We start from the raw sequence: 19,686 nt of genomic DNA, 5'->3' as shown, positions 1-19,686 counted from the left end.
AGGTCACTGGCGATTCCAATATGTAGCTGCCTTTAAGAACCACAACCATCTCGTTTCCCCAGGTGGACTTAGACATGCTGGGAGGAAGGCGGTGCAGGAACAGCATAGTGGTTCCTGGGCTCCCCCCGGTCACCCCAGGCTGTAACTGACTTGGTTCATGGTCATCACTCCCCACCGTTCTCCAAACAGGTAGTAAAGGCACTGAGCTACGCGATTTGCTTAGTCCTCACCCCAACCAGGAAAAGCTGGTGTTATTCCCGTTAATAGACCAGAAAGTTACTTCCCTAAGGTCATAGAGCCAAGTAACTGTGCTAAGGTTCTGTCTTTCAAGTTGCTCATCGACCCTGGGAGAGACTAATTTGTGCAAACCACCGGCAGCCCTGGGCTGAGTGAAATGGATGGACCCAGGGAGGTAAGTGCAGAGCTCTCAGCAAGTGCCAAGAAAGGAGCAACGATCGTCTCCTGGGGAATGGCGGGGGGGGCCTCCGAAGGAGGTGGTGGCATTTGAGCTGGACCTTAGTAGATTAATTCAGTTTTGACATTCAGAGGAGGGGAATGAGTACCAGGCTGAGGATATAGCACAAGTGAAGTCAGGGAGGTGGGAAAAGAGATACTAAAAACAGCAGGTGATCAATGCAGTGTAGGGTGCAGGGAGGGACATGGGAGTGATGGCACCAGGCAGGTCAGCCCAGGCTTTTCACTTGCTGGGCCCTGGGAAACGGCCAGAAAGGTATGAGAAGGGAAATTACAAGGCCCACCTGGCTTTAGGAAGATAACTCTGGGGCCTGCGGGCTGGGTGGAAATGGTGAGATGCTCTGCTTCTCTGATCAGTTTGTTCATCTCTAAAGTGGAGAGGATTGCCCTCCCGAACACCTGTCCCAGGATTGTTGTGACGATGGAAGAAAATAAAAGGTGGGAAAGGGTGTTGGTGAGACCCATGGGGACAGAGGGAGAACCAGAATTAGGATTTGGGGACCGTGTGCACATTGGTATACCTTGGCTGGAGGCCCCAGTGGCATGGTTACAGAAACAGGGACATCCAGAGAACATACAGGAGAAGCATTGGAGGTGGCAGGTGCCACCTGAACCCATATTTGGGAATGGGGAGGGACAGAGAGCAACATCAAAGCCTAATCTGAAGCAGAACAGTGAACTGACTTGTTTTTCCTTGTGAACGGGGCCCAGAGGACAGGTTTTGGTTTCCTAGAGAATTTCGAGGGTGGCTGCCCTTAGCCAACATCTCATGAAGGTTTTGACCAGCTGCCTCTTCTCTAGTGTGTAGATAACTGTGGGAGACACTGCAGCCAGAAGGGCTCTGGCCCCTGTGAGAGGGACATGAGTGCGACCCAGTCCAGAGGGGCCTCTGAGGAAGGGCAGCTGGCCTTGCTGACTGAGCAGGAATGTCTTCTGCCGCTCCCCTGAGAACCACCACCACTCACCTTACCCCTCACCCCACTTCAGCCCCGCAGCCTCAGTCATTCTTCCAGCCCATCTCCACGGGGACCAGCACTTAGCTCAGGTTAGCATTGTGAAGCCTCACAGCTCTTAGAACTGAGCCTTTCAGTCCTAAAATTCCCGACGAGGAAAGTGAGCCTCAAGGAGTCCACACAGCTAGGATGCAGAAAAGCTGAGAAATTCAAACCCAGGACTGGGATGCTAAGGACTGGGCTTCCCCCTGCTGCACCACATATCTCTCAGACAGGAGCCGAGGTGTCCTTTACAGAATAAATATCTGGTAGTCAAACCATAGCAAGCTAGTGATAGAAGGGCAAGGTGGGAGTTGGTAAGCTCACTGGAAGATCTTCCTGGAGGAGGCCTTGTAATTCTGGAGGAGGGAACAAGGTCTGGAGGCCTTGGCCTCTCTGGGCCCAAACTCTGAGCTCACTTAGTTCCCTTGGAGGCAGAGGGCTGTCTTTCCAGAGAGACACAGCCCTGAGCCAGGCCTGGAATTCCTTCTAGGTCTGTGGGCGTTTGACCTTCAGGAGCCTGGAAGAGCACGCACAGTCTTCAGACCTTTGATGTCTACATACAGACTGTTGCCACATTCATGTCCTGGATCCTCTTTGGGCCACAACATCCGGGGTATCCAGTGTGTGGGCCTAACTCCCCAGGGATGGTTGAGTTCAGCGATTCCCATCATTCAATGACACACTGGCTTCATGGTGGAAACTTTCTTAGTGGGTGGAGAGATCACACCTTTATTTTATGTTTATGTAACCCAAGGCCCCACTCTCAGTCATTTCCCCCAACAAAGGGCTAAAGATCTCAGGGGAGCATGACCTTGTCTGTGTAATAACCACACTTTCTTTTCTTGTTCTCCTTTGGTTCTTCTTTTTTTGAACTCTCCTACCTTCTCATAACCTCACCGGTTTCAAGTAACGTAGCCATTCTAATGACCTCTCCTCAAAAGCCACAATCTTAGTTCAGGCCCCATCAACTTTTCTGTGACTGAGCAAACAATCCCAGTCTCCTCTTCATCACAGCCTATTCATGGCTATCCCAACCCCATCCGGGATCAGAACTCTCCTTCTTGCTTTTGCTTTGGATTTTATTTATTTATTTAATGTTTGCACATGAACATCATCATCAGAGCATCAGAGATCTCTACAGAGTTCGTCATGAACAACTGCAGCCCTGATCCATCTCCAAGGGTAACCACTTTAACTCTTGAAACTGATTCTCTGGAATGTTCACTTTCATGTCTCTAAATAGCATTTCACACGGGTTCCTCACCATCTTCGCTCGCAGCTTTAGGAATAATTTGTTGATTTCTTGCCCTGGGAGATGAGGAATTCTATCCCCTCCTGCATGCATCATATTCTCTCCCTCGCCACTATCTTTCCAATACAGTAATAGATGATGATTTTGGTTATTTCATTATTTACTGTTGCACTTGTACAACTGTGTAAACACTCTGCCCAGTGGAACCACATGTTGGGCTAGATTACTTTTTTTCCACGTTTCCTTGAAATTTGGGTCATTACCAGCTCATGGGCTGTTTTAGGCATCACAGCTTAGTCATCATTTGGCTCAACTGACCCTAGACACTGACATTATGAATCCAAACCCTCAGTTTCTTTTTGTGAAACATCTGCAGTCAGGCTAAATAGAGAGTTTACCAGCAAGACATGTTAAAAAAAAAATCACTGGTGTCTATTTGCTTTATGTGTCACTAAAAGACCACTGAATGAGGTAGATTCCAGAGTCAAGAGTGTGTGGGTTTGGATTCAGTATCTGCCCTCTGTGGCTATGAGACCTTTCAACAAATTACATATTCTCTCTGAGCTTCAGTTTCTCTTCTTGTAAAATGAAATTAAAAGGTGAAACCACCTACTTCATAGGGTTCTAGGATAAAATGAGAGGATACCTGTAACCAAGGCTTCTCTAGTGGCTCAGTGGTAAAAAATCCACCTGCAATGCAGGAAACTCGGATTGGGTCCCTGGGTCAGGAAAATCCCCTGGAAAAGAAAATGGCAACTCACACCAGTATTCTTGCCTGGAAAATCCCATGGGCAGGACGGCCTGGCGGGCTTCAGTCTATGGGCTCACAAAAGAGTTGGGCACAACTTAGCGACTAAACAACAACAACCTGTAATGTACTTTGTACAAGAAAAGCATTATAAACGGTGAGCATTAATATTACCACTGGGTTAATTGTTAGTGGGAATCCCAGAATAAAAAAGTAGCATGATTCAGGGACTTCCCTGGCAGTCCAGTGGTTAGGACCCCATGCTGCCAGTGCAAGGGACATGGGTTTGATCCTTGGTTGGGGAACAAGGATCCCAAATGGCACAGCCAAAAAAAAAAAAAAGAAAGAAAGAAACAGCATGCTTCAAAAATACCAGCACTAGCAGAGTGATGCATGGTCACGTGCCTTGTTTTCAGAAGAGTCCGCTTTCCTGCACCACCTTCTCTGAGGAGCACAGGCCTGAGTGCTGTGTGGGGCTCCAGCCAGGTGCTGGAAGATGCAGGTGTAGACTGGTAGGATCCTGGTTCATGGGGAAAATAAAATGGTCTTTTCCTGCTCTCATTTTCATGGCCCCCACTTCACTCTCTTGGGTGGTAGTGGGGGCATTGCCAGCAACAGGGACTTGTCATGTTAGTACCCCTCCCTCTGGTTGCTCCTAGGAGAAGGATGACTGACCCCCTCCAGCTCCTTTCGTGTTTATTGGAGGTGGTATGTTAAATTAGCTCTAGCTTGTGCTAATTTTAAGAAATTCACACATAAAAGCATAGAAGAGAAAAATATCTTTTTTCCCTCCTAGAGGTAACTGCTGTTAGCAGTTTGTCGTGTACTCCTCCAGGATTTTATTTTCTGTGCTTCAAAATGTGTGTGGGTGTGGAGACTTGGTTGATTTACTATATTCAGTTATGTATTACAGGCATATATAGTAATAAAATGAGATCACGCCACACATTCAATTCTGCTGCTTGCTTTTTTAAGTGATACTATTTCACGAGGCACTTTCCAGGTTGATCTAGGTACGATTCACAGCACACTGTGGACGTTTTGGGGGGTCGCTTCCTGTTTTTACCCAGACAAGCGGTTTTGTGATGAGCATGCTCTTGGGTATACCTGTGCGTGTTTGCGCTGGTGTTCTACAGAGCAGAGTCCTAGAAAGTAGGTTTCTACAAAGTGAAGGTGAAAGTGGTTCAGGAGTGACTCATCCGAGAGCTCTCTGACCCCTTAGCTCCTTGGAAGACCACACTCTCCAGCTCCTCTTCCTCCTGCCCTACCTCCCTCCACCAACCCACCTCTCCTTTCAGAAGAGTCTCATCTGGGCCAGGCTGAGGCAACTGGAGTGTCTCATGTGTGTGGCTGAAAACATGTCAGCACCTTTGCTATCCATTCTCATGGAAAACAGAAGGGCTTCAACCGTTTGGGATGTAGGAGCTCAACCTTGCTTCACCCTCTGCCCGAGCCTGTATGGTGCCTCCACCACTTGCAAAACTGCTTGCAGCGCTTCCCAGTCGTCCAGTGGTGAAGAACCCACCTGCTAATGCAGGGGACACAGGTTCGATCCCTGGTCCGGGGAGATTCCACATGCCTCGGAGCAACTAAGACCATGGGCCACAACTACTGAGCCTGCTGCAGATACTGAAGCCCGTGTGCCGAGAGCCCATGCTCTGCAACAAGAGGAACCCCTGCAGTAAGAAGCCTGAGTACCCTGGAGCCTGTGATCCACAATGAGAGAAGCCTGTGAGCCGTAACGAAGAGTAGCCCCCGCTCGCCAAAGCTAGGGAAAGCCCGTGCACAGTAATGAAGACCCAGGGCAACTGAAAATAAATAAATAATAAATTTTAAAAACTGCTTGCAGATCAGAAATGACTATTTTTCCTACCTTTGGTCTTTCCACAGAGCAACTGGTTTCATAAGATAAAGAAACTGAACCCCACTGAGGATGCGGCCCTCCTTCCCTGGCCCTGCCCCTGGCCTCTGGGTCAGAATCTAGGCCTCTGGACACAGCAGAGGTGAGGGTGGGGAGCTCTACAGGGGTGGGGACGGAGGGAGTGGGAGGTGGAAATGGGTTGTGGAGGTGGAGGAGGGGAGCTCTATACCAGGACTTTCCCCAGGTCACCCCATTTAGTGCCACTGGGGGCCCATGACGGAGGACAGCGTGGTTCCTATTTCCCAGGTGAGGAAACCAAGACAGAGCTGGGCGTGAAACGAGCTCTCACACTCTCAAACCTCCCCTGCCCTTCCTCTTCTCTCAGACTTCAAATCTGAGCCCTGGACTACATTGCTCAGGTTTGAGGACTCAGGTAGCTGCAGCCCTTCTTCCAGGTGTTTCCGTCCTGCAGAATATGTTTCCGATGATGACACCGACTCCAGTCCCAGGTGAGCCCAAACCCAAGGTGTCCCAGGCTGGCTGCTGGAGGCCTTGTCTCCCCTGCACACCCCTCTACACCCCTACAGGATCAGAATTGGGGGGCCCCAGCCTCTTCACTCCTTGGTGGTGACCTGGTGACGTTTCAAGTAGGATTCGAGTGGTGGGAAGAGCCCCATTTCCTCCCTGCTCCTCCCTTGGCCGCAGGTTGTCCGGCTTCTCTTGGGGAAACTGCCTCGAGGGCAGGGAGCCTTGGGAACATCCACCTGGGCTCCCTGAACTTGCCCTCTGCTCCATGGAAGCTGGGGCTCCTGGGGCAGGGCCTTCCTCCCTGGGCCTCCAACCTCCCGATAAAACAGCAGCACCGGTTGCTGGGCACTGTCAACAAAACACTCCCCACAGGCCCAGCCCTCGCTGGGGATTGAGAACAATGGCCTCCTAGGGAGAGGCCCCATTTCCCAAGCCTGGCTCAGAGGGAGAAGTTGGCAGGTGGCTCCCGCTGCCTTGGCGTTTGGAGCAATTGTCAGAAAATGTGGTCTCTTCCTCAGGCCTGCCTGCCGCTGTCCTCTCAGACTTTCAGAAGGGTATTCAGATGAAATAAGAGCCCCCTCTGAACCAGTTTGCTCAAGCACCCACAGGAGTCCTCCAAAGGGCAGGGAGGGTCCAGCGGCCCCAGCTCCAAAGCCCAGCTGCTCACCCCTCTGCCTGTCTGATTGGGGTACAATCCCCACCATCTCAGACAGGCAGGGGCTCCTCAGCAGCCCTAAGGCATCCTCTCCACTCCTTCCCCAGGCCTGTTCTGTAGTTTTATTATCTTCAGTACTTTCTTTTTCCTGATAACAAAAGCAGGACTGGCTGATTATTAAAAAATACTACAGACATATCTAAAGTGGAGGGTGAAAGCCATCCCAGCCCCGATAGATTGTATGGCAGGCTCACACTGCGTGCACGCATCTGCAACTTGCTTCTTCGAGGAGAGGTCTTTGAAACCGAAGCCCATCATGTCATCTTCATGCTTCAGCCACTCCTGAGGCTCCTCGCTGCTCTCCTGGGCTACGAGGCCCTGCCTGCCTCCCCTGTCTGGTCCAGCATCTCCCACCTCCCGGCCACACTGCCTCTCTTTCAGGCCCTCTGTCCCTCCCTCTGTCACCTGCCTTCACACAGGCCTGGCCCATCTGTGTCCCCACCTGGCGTGCTAATGCACCTGGTGAATACGTGTTCTTTTGGGTCCCAAGTTTCTTCTTCAGAGAAGCCTTTCCTGTTCTCTCCAGCCATGGAAAAGCCCTGCTCCCTCCCATCACAGCTACAAAAATTACAGATTTATGTGTAACTATTTGATGGTCTTGTTCCCCAACTAGTTGTTGTTATCGTTTAGTCGCTAAGTCATGTTCGACTCTTCTGCGACCCTATGGACTGTAGCCCACCAGGGTCCTCTGTCCACAGGATTCTCCAGGCAAGAATACTGGAATGGGTTGCCATTTTCTTTTCTAGGGTATCTTCCTGACCCAGGAGTCGAACCCTTGTCCCTTCTGTCTTCTGAATTGGCAGGCGAGTTCTCTACCACCAGCATAACCTGGGAAGCCCCCTCAAGGAGGATAGGGATCTCTTTTGCTCACTACTTATCTCCCAGTGTATGGCACTTTGCACACAGTCAACAAACACTTATTGAATAAATGGACATGTCAAGTACTAACTTGCCAGTTGCATATGTGGGCCCAGCACAATGGTGGGGATGGCGGATATTCTGTGGAATAAAGACCAAGGCAGGGTTTCAAGGGGTGAGGAGGGGTACACATCAGGGTGGAGGGGAAGGGGTTTAGATAAATGCTAGAATTTTGTTTCAAAGGGCTTCCAGGGTGTGGGTTTTGAGTCCATCTGTAATCTGGTTGAGTCATTGTCTGATTGTCTTCCCTTTATACACGAGAGGAATCTTTGCTTCCCCTTCTCCTCACTTCTTCTCTCCACCCCTCCCCCAGATCCCTTCTCCCTCTTAGCTCATGGCTGAGGTCTACAGACAATTTATATTTAAAGGACAATGGCTGACTGGCTGGATGGATGGATGACGGATGCGCAGATGGGAAATCCATCTGATGGATGGACAGATGGATGGATGACAGATGGACAGCTGGATGAATGGAAAGATGGATAGATGGATGAATGAATCAAAGAACTAAAAAAAGCCAGCAGAACCTCAGGGGTCCCTAGTCCACATTGATTGCTAAAATGAGGAACTGAAGTCTAGAGATGTAGAATACATCTTTCATCACTTCCCCTCTTTGAGAACTCCTGTTGATTTCCTCTCTTTAGCCTATAAATATCTTGAAATGGCCTCTAACCCAAACAAAACAAAGCAACTCCACCCGATCTTCCCTACGATCTTTCCCCTGAGTTTGGGCTCTCCTCTTTCCTTTAACTGCCTAACTTCTTGGAAGACTTGTCAACTCACCCGTGGACTTCCTCACCTTCCATCACGCCTTAACCTCTCAGCCTCGGCCTGCTATCCACATGGCCATGGCAACCGCTATGAAGGTACCACTTACCAGGGGCTTTCTGGGCTCTGAGCCCTTCCTGTGCCTCAGGTAGTGCTTGGCATTGTCATCAACTCTTCCTCCTGAAACCCTAAATCCTTGGTTTATTCTGGGGACCATTCTCTTTCTGTCCAGAAAGTTGGAACCCTGAGGGGCATGTCTTTCTCCCAGCTCCTCCTATCACAGATTTAACCTCAGCCGTTTCTTTGCTCTCATTCTGTAGTCTCCCATCAATTATCGGGTTCTTTCTGTGTACCCAGCACCATACTAGGCTCTTAGTTGCGTCATTCCTTGTAATCCTCTCATCCACCTTCTGATATGGGTATATTAGTTTCATCTGCACTTGGCAGATGGTAGAGATCCAGTGAGGACCAGTAAATCGCCCAATGCTACCCACTTGATAAGTGGTGCCTTTGGGAGTCAACTGCCGTCTTCCTATTTCTAAGTCTATGCTCTCATCCCTGAAGCCGTACTTCTCTGTTGTCTCACTCACACTCAGACCTTATGACTCCCGAGTTAATATTTTCAGAAGTGACCTCCCTCTGGAACTCCAGACCTGCTCTTCAAAAGATCTGATGAAATTCTTTTTCTTAGATGTCCTTCCAAAATCGCAAAGCCAGACTTCTCAGATCTCTTGCCAGGTGATCGTACCAGTCCTGTGCTGAAATGCCTGCAGTGGCTCCCACTGCCCATCCATCTACGGGAAAATGCTCCCCTGCTGCGCTCAGGCTCACCTTTGATCTAGACCCCCATCCCTGCCTCCATCCTCTTCTATCTCCTCCTGCTTCTGACTCTCTCTCTGAAAGAGTCTAATGCTCCCTGCTGTGCTCTGCTCGGAGAGCACCTTCTATCATGCCTGCCCCCAAGCCCGACCTCCAGAAGTCCTTTGTATCTAGAAAATACAATGGCAAGAAATGCACTAACCATCGAGTGGTTACCTCCAGATGAGTGGGATTCCAGGTGACCTTCATTTTTACATTTGCTCATTGTTTTCCAATAAGAAATATGTTTTACTTTATGATCAGTAAGGAACTTGTTCAAATAATTAAAAAAAAAAAAATCTTGGTTTGTTCACCATGTACAATTCCTCCTTAAGGCTCTTCTGCAACTTTGTTCAGCTGAGGCCTCCCTAAAGCTCACGGGTGGGTCTGCCTCCCCTCCTGAGGGCTGTGCATTCTCTCACATAGTGTGATCCTCCTTGTCCCTTCTGCCCCCTCCCAGTTCCCTGGTGTGCAGGGGCACCCCAGAAACACAGGGGGAACAGAGTATAGATAGACTCGTTCATAAGAGTGTTCATCAGGGGAGCAAAAGACGAGATGCACTAAACATCTATCAATAGGGGCCTGGTTACAAAGTTCTTGGTAGTAGTTTCGGGGCTTGCCTACAGCCACTAGAAAGGAAGAGATTCCAGCTGCCAATTTCCAAAATATGTCATTAAATAAAAAATAAGATAAAACTTCTAGGGATTTCCCCAGCAGTCCAGTGGTTAAGACTTCACCTTCCAATGCAGGGGGTTCGGGTTCAATCCCTGATCTAGGAGCTAAGATCCCACATGCTTCGAGGCCAAAAAACCAAAACAGAAGCACTATTATAAAAAAAAAATTCAATAAAGACTTAAAAAATGGTCCATATCAAAAAATAAAAATCTTAAAAAAAAAAAGGCTTCAGGAAAAATATATGTTCTTTGTTCACATTTACATCCAAAAAGGATAGACTCATATACACGTATATGTGTGTATATGTATATATACATATGTATGTTTATGTATATATCCATAGAATATTTTTGGAAGGATTCTCCCAAGCTGGTAACAGCAGGGGTTTCAGGGTTAACAGGGGACAGGGGAATTGTATTAAAGGGATCAGAGGAGGCATGAGTATTATTTCTGTTCGGCTTAAAAAAATTGTTTCCGTATACCTTTAAAAAAGAAAAAAAGAAAACTGACAAACAGAACAAGGAGCCCATAGCCATCAAGCAAGGGGGAGGACCGTCAGGCACGGCTGACCTTGGTGAGGAGAGGGTAGAGAGCAGACCAGACCTCCCCCGCTCCCCCATCCCGGCTGATGGAGCCGGACTCCTACTGTGTTATGAGGGCCCACTTGAGGCCCCATGAGATGGTCCCCAGCAGGCAGCTAAGGCTGAGAGCTGGGGAGGGATCTGCCTGCTGGCCCCCCACCCCATCCCAGGAGCAGGCAGGTCATCTCGCGCCTGTTTGCACAGGATGCTTCGCCACACCCTCTCGGGGCAATGCAGCGCAGGGCACGGGGCAGAGCATCGACTGACAAGCAGGTGATGACTCGGCACCTTGGCAGCTGCTCTCCCACAGGACGAAACAGTGTTCTGTGCTGGGTGTGGTGGGAAAGACCTGGTTTCTCCTTTGGTTAGGGTGCCCTGGACTTGGTCCCGAGGCAAGGGCTCTGCTCATTTATCTTCTCCCACACAGGGATCCTCTGGGAGGAGCGGCTGGTCAGGGACCAGACTGGGTACAGCCTAGCAGGCTGCTGTCCAGGGAGGGAACTGTCATCAATGACGACGGTAATTTGCATTTCTTTGGCGCTTTTTATCTAGCCATGTCAAAGTACAACATCTTAACAACTCAGATGTTTGTAGAGTAGGAATTTGGCTGAATCAAGAACGTAGGTTGGTTGGAGAAGGAAATGGCAACCCACTCCAGAATTCTTGCCTGGAGAATCCCATGGACAGTGGAGCCTGGTAGGCTACAGTCCATGGGATCACAAAGAGTCAGACATGACTGAGTGACTAACTTTCACTTTCACTTTTCACTTTCAAGAGCTTAGGTGCCAAAGGTAAAGCTATCTAAACCCTTTCAGCACCATCTCTTCCTGCTCCCAAACAGGGGCCCACATGCCTACTACCTTCCTCACCCCAGGCCTTGGGGTGGCTCTGTCTCTGCCATCTGATGATTGGCTGCACTGAGAGACATAGACAGTTTTTGCCACTTTAGACTAATTCAGCCATTGGCTAGAACCACCTGTGCTGACCTCATCCCTTTGAGCAGCCCACCCTGCTGGTGAGGTTGGGAATGTGGGTGAAGATTCTCGTGGCTGTGGCCACTTGAAGGGCGGCTCCCTTCTCCCACCTCAGCCTCAATCTCCTCAGCCATTAAAAGGGCTTTGGAATTCTCCAGGGCTTGCAAACCATGCTAAACAAAATCCTGGCAATTTTCAGGAGAGCTCCATGGCTTTTGCCAATGCTCAGTGCAAAGACAGTTTCCAACACATACTTGATGCTATGTGAAAATTTATAATAAGCATCAACATGTACATTTAGAAGGAATATGTGATTTTCACACGTTGGATCCCACTTGTGTTCACAGGGATTTTATAAGTGACATAGTAACATGTTGGCAATTTGGACGTAGAGAAGAAATTCAAACTAATACAACTCTACTAATTGTATACATGGCGGGGCTCATGCTCTGTCAAATTTTGTTTGGAGAAGGGTTTATCTTCTAAAGGGGCTTCTCTGATAGCTCAGTTGGTGAAGAATCTGCCTGCAATTCAGGAGACCCCGGTTCAATTCCTGGGTTGGGAAGATCCACTGGAGAAGAGATAGGCTACCCACTCCGGTATTCTGGCCTGGAGAATTCCATGGACTGTATAGTCCATGGGGTCACAAAGAGTCAGACATGACTGAGCGACTTTCACTTCACTTCACTTCATTTGCCTTCCTATAGGTGTGATGGTGTTGGGCTCAGTCACCAGAGGGAGAGACCAGGAGGGGGATAGGACAGTGCTTTTCTGCCAAGGGACGACTGTGGCCAGCAGCTGTGATGGGGGATGGGGGTGGCGAACATCTTGAGATCTGAGTCCTAGTCTGAAGAGTGCAACTGCCTCGCAGAGGTTTGCAGGGTCACTTCTGGAAGTCACCAGCACATGATAGTTTCAGACTGATCTGAAAGAGGGAGTGTCTGCTTTCAAGCAGCCTGCCAGAGGGAGCTGAGCCTCCTAGGAGCTGCTTGGGACCAGAAACCAACAATAGGTCTAGTCACATGCTGTGAGGTTCCGATGTGCCAAGCACCATGCTGATACGGCCCCTACGTGACTGCATTGTTCCTCTCATTGACACAGGGAGGTTCAGTCTCATTTTAAAGGCGAGGAACCTGAGGCAGAGACGATGTGACATCCCTCAAGTCCTGCAGGACAGGAATGTACCACTGGGGGTCAAATCTCAAGCCATAGTAGAGCCCAGCGACCTGAAGTTTTGATAAGCCCCAGGTGACTCAGAGGCTTCTGTAGAGGAATTCTTCACTACCTTGTTGTTGTTTAGTTGCTAAATCCCTGTCTGACTCTTTTGTGACCCCATGGACTGTAGCCCACCAGGCTCCCCTGTCCATGGGATTTCCCAGGCAAGACTAATGGAGAGGGTTGCCATTTCCTTCTCCAGGGAATCTTCCCAACCCAGGGATTGAACACGCAGCGCCTGCATTGGCAGGCAGATTCTTTACCACTGAGCCACCAAGGAAGCCTTACCTTGTGCTGGGTACCAAGTGTGGGGATAATGGGCTGAAGAACAGATGGTTCTGTCCAACAGAGAGGCCTCATCAGCACTGCTTCTTACTGGCTTTTTATCCATGAGGTGGCCCTGATGGAATGATGTCACAGAGAGGTCTCTGGCACCTGCAACAGGCAGGCCCCTGCTTTTTCCTTTGTTTCCATTTCCCCGTCAATAAAGTGGGAGTGGACTTCATGGTATCTAGGTGCCCTTCTTGTGCCAACATCCTGAAAACTGATCAGCAGCCTGGGTGACCTGCGAGGGGTCAGTGGTTGGAATGGCTAAGGGTCTTGCTCAAGTCAGACAGTGAGTGATCAGTGGAGCTTGGCTTCCAGGGCCACAGTGCCTCAGCTTCCATGCTACGGCACCTTCAAAGCTGGGGCCATGAGAGTGGTCCACACGAGCACAAGAAGGGGAGTGTGCTGTCTATAGAAAAGCTAAAAACAAAAACAACCCTGACCGAAAGTGATGCGCAGGAATGCTCAACAACGTCAGTGGTTAAAATACTCCTGAGAGCTGGGTTTCTCTCACGGCAGGTGCGTTGCTGTTACACACCGCTGCTCTGCCGCCTCGGTTACGTGGGTGATGGCCAGGCAGTGAGGCGTCTCAGAGGAAGGAGATGGAGGTCAGTTGGTTGGGGATGGGGGTGGAGGAGTCCCTGATGACGTGATTCCCATCCAGTCACACCAACCGTGACGAAGAGACACAAGGGAACGTGGTCTGGGCGACTGCAGAGCTCATTTACTGAAGGCTAAAAATAGGTGTCTCTCCTGCAGCAGGTGGGTGACTAAGCAAGTGCAAGGAACGCTCCTGCTGGAGGAAAGGTGGCACCCAGGGGCCCTGATTTCCCCCCGGTGATAGCAAGGGGCTGACGGACAGGGACAGGAACGTAGTCGACGTTTTGCAACTCCTGTCTCTGTTTCCCTCCCCCAGACTCACTGCTCAAACCCATCAGTTGCTGGTCCAGGCCAAATTAGAGGCCAGACCCGCAAATTATGGTAGTTTTCTCCCAGGACCTGAAGGCAGAGGAGAGAGAAAGGTGTGTGTGTGTGTGTGGGCTGTGCATGCAGGCGCACGCGTGCACCCACACCTGGTTGGTGGGAGGATAAGCAGGTCACAGAAGGACTACCCCGTGCTCTGCCTTTGCCTCTGACTGCCCCTGGCCCTTACACACACATGGTGGGATTGGAGGAGGACTGCTGATTTCCTGACCATTCTCTGGGATGCTCTGTGCCCAGGGAAATGAAAAGGGCTCCTTTCTCCCCGTTCCGGACTCTTCAGGAAGCCAGCAAAGTCCTGGCCTTCTATCTACATCTCTAGAGGCTCAGCAGACACTGAGGAGTGAGGCAATTATTTGATGAATTTGGCCCCACCTCAGGCTGCTGTCTGAGTAGACTGATCTAATGGGAAGAGGAGGGACCAGCACGTGGGAGTCCAGGTTCTGCCACTCACTTAACTGTGTGACTTTAAGCAAGTTCATTTTCCTCTCTGGTCTCAAGTTTCTTTTCTGTTTATCCATTTATTTATTTCTTCAACAATGCATAGCAAATGCCTACTGGGCCAGGCAGCTGTGCATCTATGGAGGATGAAAAATGCCCAGGAAGTCTTTGCACCTCCCCCTATGGAAAACTGGCACTATTTCTCCATCCCTTGACTCAGGGCTGACTTTGTAACTCGCTTTGGCTAACAGAATGTCAAGAAAGTGACACATGACTCTCATTCTCATCTTCCTGGAACCCAGCTGCCATGTGAGGAAGCCCAAGCCAGTCCATTGGAGAGGTCACCCAGAGGAGAAGTGAGGTGGCCTCACCAATGCCAGTCCTGTGAGTTAGCCCATGTGGAGCCCCTGACCCTCAGCAGACTGGCTACAAACAACAGCTGGAGCTCAGTCAAGACCCCTCAGAGTAGAGACAAGCCAGCCTAACTGAGAGAATTGTAAGGCATGAAATGGTTGTAGTTTTTATGTGTGACTTTTTTGGCCCTACTGCCCCCTGCATGTGGGATCTTAGTTCCCCAACCAGGGATCGAACCTGTGACCCCATGCCCTGGAAGGCAGAGTCTTAACCACTGGACTGCTGGGGAAGTCCCAAAAAGGGTTGCAGTTTAAAGCCATTGTTTTGGAGTGGTTTGTTATGTAGCAAAAGGTAATCAATATAAGAAACATTTGAGCTTCCCCAGTTGCTCAGCTGTAAAGAATCCACCTACAATGTAGGAGATACAGGAGAGGAGGGTTCAGTCCCTGGCTGGGGAAGATCTCCTGGAGGCAGGCATGGCTACCCATTCCAGTATTATTGCCTGGGGAATCCCATAGGCAGAGGCATCCATAGGGTTGCAAGGAGTCGGACACGACTGAAGCAGCTGAGCACAGCACAGCACACACACAATGAGCGTTTATGGACCATGGCCGCTGTGCCGGAAACCGTGCTGAATGTTTTACATATCTCATTGATTCCTCACATCACCTACCTGAGGCAAGGGCTGTTATTCTAATTTCCATGTTACAGATGAAAGCACTGGGCCACCCGATAGAGAAGTAACTTGATTCAAAGCAAAGAACAGGTGAGTCAGGGAGCTGGGGTTTGAGGCCAAACTTCAGAGCTCGCTCTGTGGAACCAGACATTCTTGCCCTCATGGAGTTTACAGGCTAGTTGGGGGATGGGTGTGAAGCAAAGACAGAGATAAATACACATAGTGTTCAAACAGTGATATGTGCTATGAAGGAAATGGGTGCTGTGTCTTCTCACAGGGAAGTCCTCTGTGGAGCGCTGAGGGTCAGGTGGGCGGGGAGGGACTGAGTGAGCCTGGGCCACCTCAGGCGTTTGCACTGGAAACCTGATTTCCTAGCTTCAGTCAGCCACGGTAACTGTGAGAAACGCAGATTCCTGAGCCTCAGTTCCCAGAGATTCTGATTTGGTGGGTCTGATTGATTAGGAAGTTGGGAGCCTGGGCATCTTTTTTTTTTTTTTTTTTTAAATGTGCCCTCTGGGTGATTTTTATTATCAGGGAAAATTGAGAAACACAGCTTAGTAGTGTCACCTGAGGGGACTGAAAATTACGGCTGCCCAGCCCTCATTCTGAGATTTTGATCCAATGTGTCTGGGTTGAGGCCAGGAATCAGTATTCTAAAAAGCTCTTCAGGTGATTCTACAGTGCCACCAGGGCTGAGAACTGATTCTAGAAGATTCTGCAGGGTCCCAGCCTGCTTTTCTTGATCTCTTTTGAGATACCAGGGTTACCTGGTGCTGATTAAACCACCCTTTTAGTGATGCAACACTGTGGAGGTAGACCCAGGGTGGAGCCTGAAGTAAACCCTGGCTCAGAGACTTGCCTCTGATTGAACCGACCCCTCCTCACAGACCACCCCCAACCAGATAACCCTGCCAGGGGCCCCGGGGGGCTCCCCGTGGCTTCTGAGTCACCTTTAACTTTTATTTGCTTTAGAGTCAAGCTCTCCTTTCATGAGTACTACGCACAAACATCTGCCTTCCTCTAGGGCCGTACAAGGCAGCCCCTCCGACACCCCAGCTCACGGCCCTCTGGGGCACAGATTCCCTGCACTCTGGAGAATGACAGCGTCGGCCCTGTGGTCACGATGAGAGGTGTGCTTGTGTGTAGACGATTTCTTGTCTGGTTTCCTGCTCTTCTTCCAAATAAGGCAGGAGGGCCCGTGGGGGTTGCTCCCGATGCAGCTTGATTTAGACCAGAGAGGATGAAAGAATCTGTTCTTGGCGTGGGGCCTGCCAGCCTTGGGCCACAAGAAAGTTTGCTGGAGGTGAGGGCAGAGAGAGAACAGACTGACCCAGGACAGCGGTGGCCCCTGGGGAGCGGTACCACCAGGCCCCGGCAGGCAGGGATGGTGTGCTGGCAGCTGGGGTGAACTCTGCCACCCAGAGCTAAGTTCTGCCTCGCGGTTGGTCGTGCCACCACACTGAGGGTTGTGACGAGAACTCAAAGTTCAAGGCAGGGCCTGGGACTCTGTAGGCACTCTCTAAAGACATTTCCATCCCCCTTCTTTGGGACAGACACAGAAATGGACTTGACACTGTGGAGGAAGACAAGGCCAGTTGGGAGAGACCCCAGAGAAAGTCCTTCTTTAGGGCCTGGAACAGACCCAGGTCGCTGTGGTCCATCTCTGGAGGTGCCAGATCTCTCTGAAAATCTCAGGAGCTAAGAGGTCGGCCCCGCCTGCCCTGTACGCGGTGCAGACGGCTGCCCAGAGGAGGGGCTGGCAGGGCGAAGGGGTGAGGCCTGACCCGTGCGGAAGGAATGGAAGGAATGAGGCACTGACTCACCCTCAAGCTCCTGCTCTAAGAAGGAAAGGATACGTTTGGGGGTGTGGCTGGGAGGAAGCCAGGCCAAGGGGTACAGTGAGTAGTGAGAAACGAGGCCTCTTGCTCAGGGTTAAATCATCCTGGGAAGGGGCCGGTTTAAAAAATAATAATAATAATCCATTGGTGGTCTCTTCTTTCTTCTGATCCATCCTTCTCGCTGGAAGCTATCATAAGAGGCCCCGAAAGCCACATGAGGCCGGCAGACTTTCTTGAGCCCTGGGCTAACAGTGCAGCTGGGGGCCCATCCCTTAGGAGACAGGATGGACTTGGCATCCTGCATCCATTGGGCAGGGCCGGTGTTTGCCACCCTGCCTCGTGCTCTCTGCTGGCGTCTCCACTCCCCATCCACCCCCACCTCACTAAGCCAAGAAGGGAGAGTGTCTGGGACCACTTTTTCTATGTAGCACAAAGGGTTCTAAATGGTATACTTATGGGCTAGTAGCGGGTGACCCTGGATATCTATTTGTATGAGTCAATTTGCATGGGGGGAGGCAGGCCTCTGAGAAGGAACTTGATGAGGCAGTAGGGTGGGGCAGGGAGAGAAACAAGGGGCCCAGATGTGACCTTCTGTGTCCCCATAATTTCGGTTGCACACGAAAGAAAACCCAACTTTTTGCTTAATGTGAAACCAGAATGTGTGGGCCTGGGAACTGAAGTCCAAGGGTGTGGTTGGTTTAGATGAAGCTTGATCAGGGACTCTAAACAGTGTCACATTGTGACCTGGTGCTCAAAAAACCTGTGGTCTTTTGACTCAGCTCTTCTCTGGGTAGCAGCTGAAGCACAGCCGGGTTCCATATCATTGGCACAAAGTGGCTGCCGAAGCTCCGAGCCTCACACCTTTGTGCCAGGACTGAGAACCAGACCACTTCTCTGACAGCTCAATGCTCTAGAACTGAGTTTCACTGGCTATGATTGACCTGACTTTAAACAATGAGTGTGGCCAGGGGGATGAAGGATCCTAGTCAGGGGAGGGGTAGTTCGATACTCTCCACTTGGATCTGAGTATGAGACACGGACGAATAAGGGAGTTTGGTCACTGTGGTGATGGGGGAAGTTTCACTGTATCAGCTGAGGCTGTTGCTGCAAGTGAGTAGATGGGGACAGGCTGCCAAGAAACACTGACCCCCTCACTCCCTTTAGAGAGAGGGCTGCAGGGAAAAGCTGAGAGGCTTCTTACCTAGGTTGCAGTTTGGGACACAAGTTAGAGAGAGGAGCCGTCTACCTATTTGGGCTCAGAGCACAGAACAGTTCGCTGTGGTGACTGAGGACCTGCCCCCTGGGAGAGTGCCAGGGTCACAGCCTCAGCCTGAGAAGCAGGGACCTTGTGGGCCTCAGTAAGGAGGTAGAGCAGAAGAAACTGGCCCTGGGCATCTGTGGGACACCCAAGGAACCTCCAGAGATGACTTGGGGGCAAGCCCACCACGGTCTCACAGTGGACTGAGGGATAGCACCCCTGGTGTGGGGGCCTTAGATGTCTGTGATGGAAATAACTTCAGGCTTAGAGTCTAAGATTTGGATCTGGCCATTGCTAGACCACTTCTTAGCCATTTGGGCAAGTCCCTTTCCCGTTCTTGGCCTTAGTTTACTCCTCTAAAATGGGACTGATGCCTCTCACCTCAAAAGTTGATGTAGGGATCAAGTGAGGCCAGCAGCAGATGAACTGGGAAAAAGCTAAAGGGCTGCCCGAGGGTCAGGCCCTGTTACCCTCCTTATCTTGATTGCTGGTGGCCGGAAGGAGCCACACATCTGTGCCCGGAGGCCTTCACACAGAAGGAAAAGCGGAAAGAGGAACAAGCCCCACTTGTACCATGTGGAAGTTGGTGGACAAAGAGGCCCTGGGGCAAGGCCAGCGGTCAGGGATGTGGGCTGCTCTCTGGGACACTCCCCTTCCCTCCCACTGAGTCAGAGGAAGGGCCTCAGGCTGGGCATCAGCCCTGCAGGTTCTACCAGTTATCGACAGGGGAAGAAGGCCACCATCAGAAGGAACAGACACAAACAACCAACATGCCCCTCCCTCCACAAACAACCTCCTCCTACAACCCAGATGCAAATCTTCCTCCTCAGAGCTGGGGGAGTGTTCCCAGGCTCCGTCTGCCCTTCCTCCCAGCCTCTCCCCAAGGCCCAAATAGCAGGGCCCTCTGGGAGGGGATTGCATGTTTCTGGGAATGAAGCTGGTCACAGGGACCCACGTTCCTGAGGCTTGAGGAGCTCAGACCAGCCACTCCCCAAATGCTGAATTTTCTCTGTGCTCACTCCACACCATCCTTTCTCACTCCCAGGGTCTGGCCCAGAAAGCTGACTGGTCTTCTTTCTGCGGGCTTGATCTAGTCCACCTGTTAATCAATTGGCCTTCAATGGAAACATTTCTTTAACTATTTGCTCCAGGCAGGGAGACTTGCTCTTTCTTACAAGGGAAATGTCATTCTCTTTGGCTAGCACTGGAGGCCCCCAGGGGTCTCAGCCCCTACCCACAGGAAATGGTC

The sequence above is a fragment of the Bos indicus genome, chromosome 26 (genome assembly GCF_029378745.1).
Source record: "Bos indicus isolate NIAB-ARS_2022 breed Sahiwal x Tharparkar chromosome 26, NIAB-ARS_B.indTharparkar_mat_pri_1.0, whole genome shotgun sequence".
Lineage (NCBI taxonomy): Eukaryota > Metazoa > Chordata > Mammalia > Artiodactyla > Bovidae > Bos > Bos indicus.
This window is presented reverse-complemented; position numbering follows the sequence as displayed.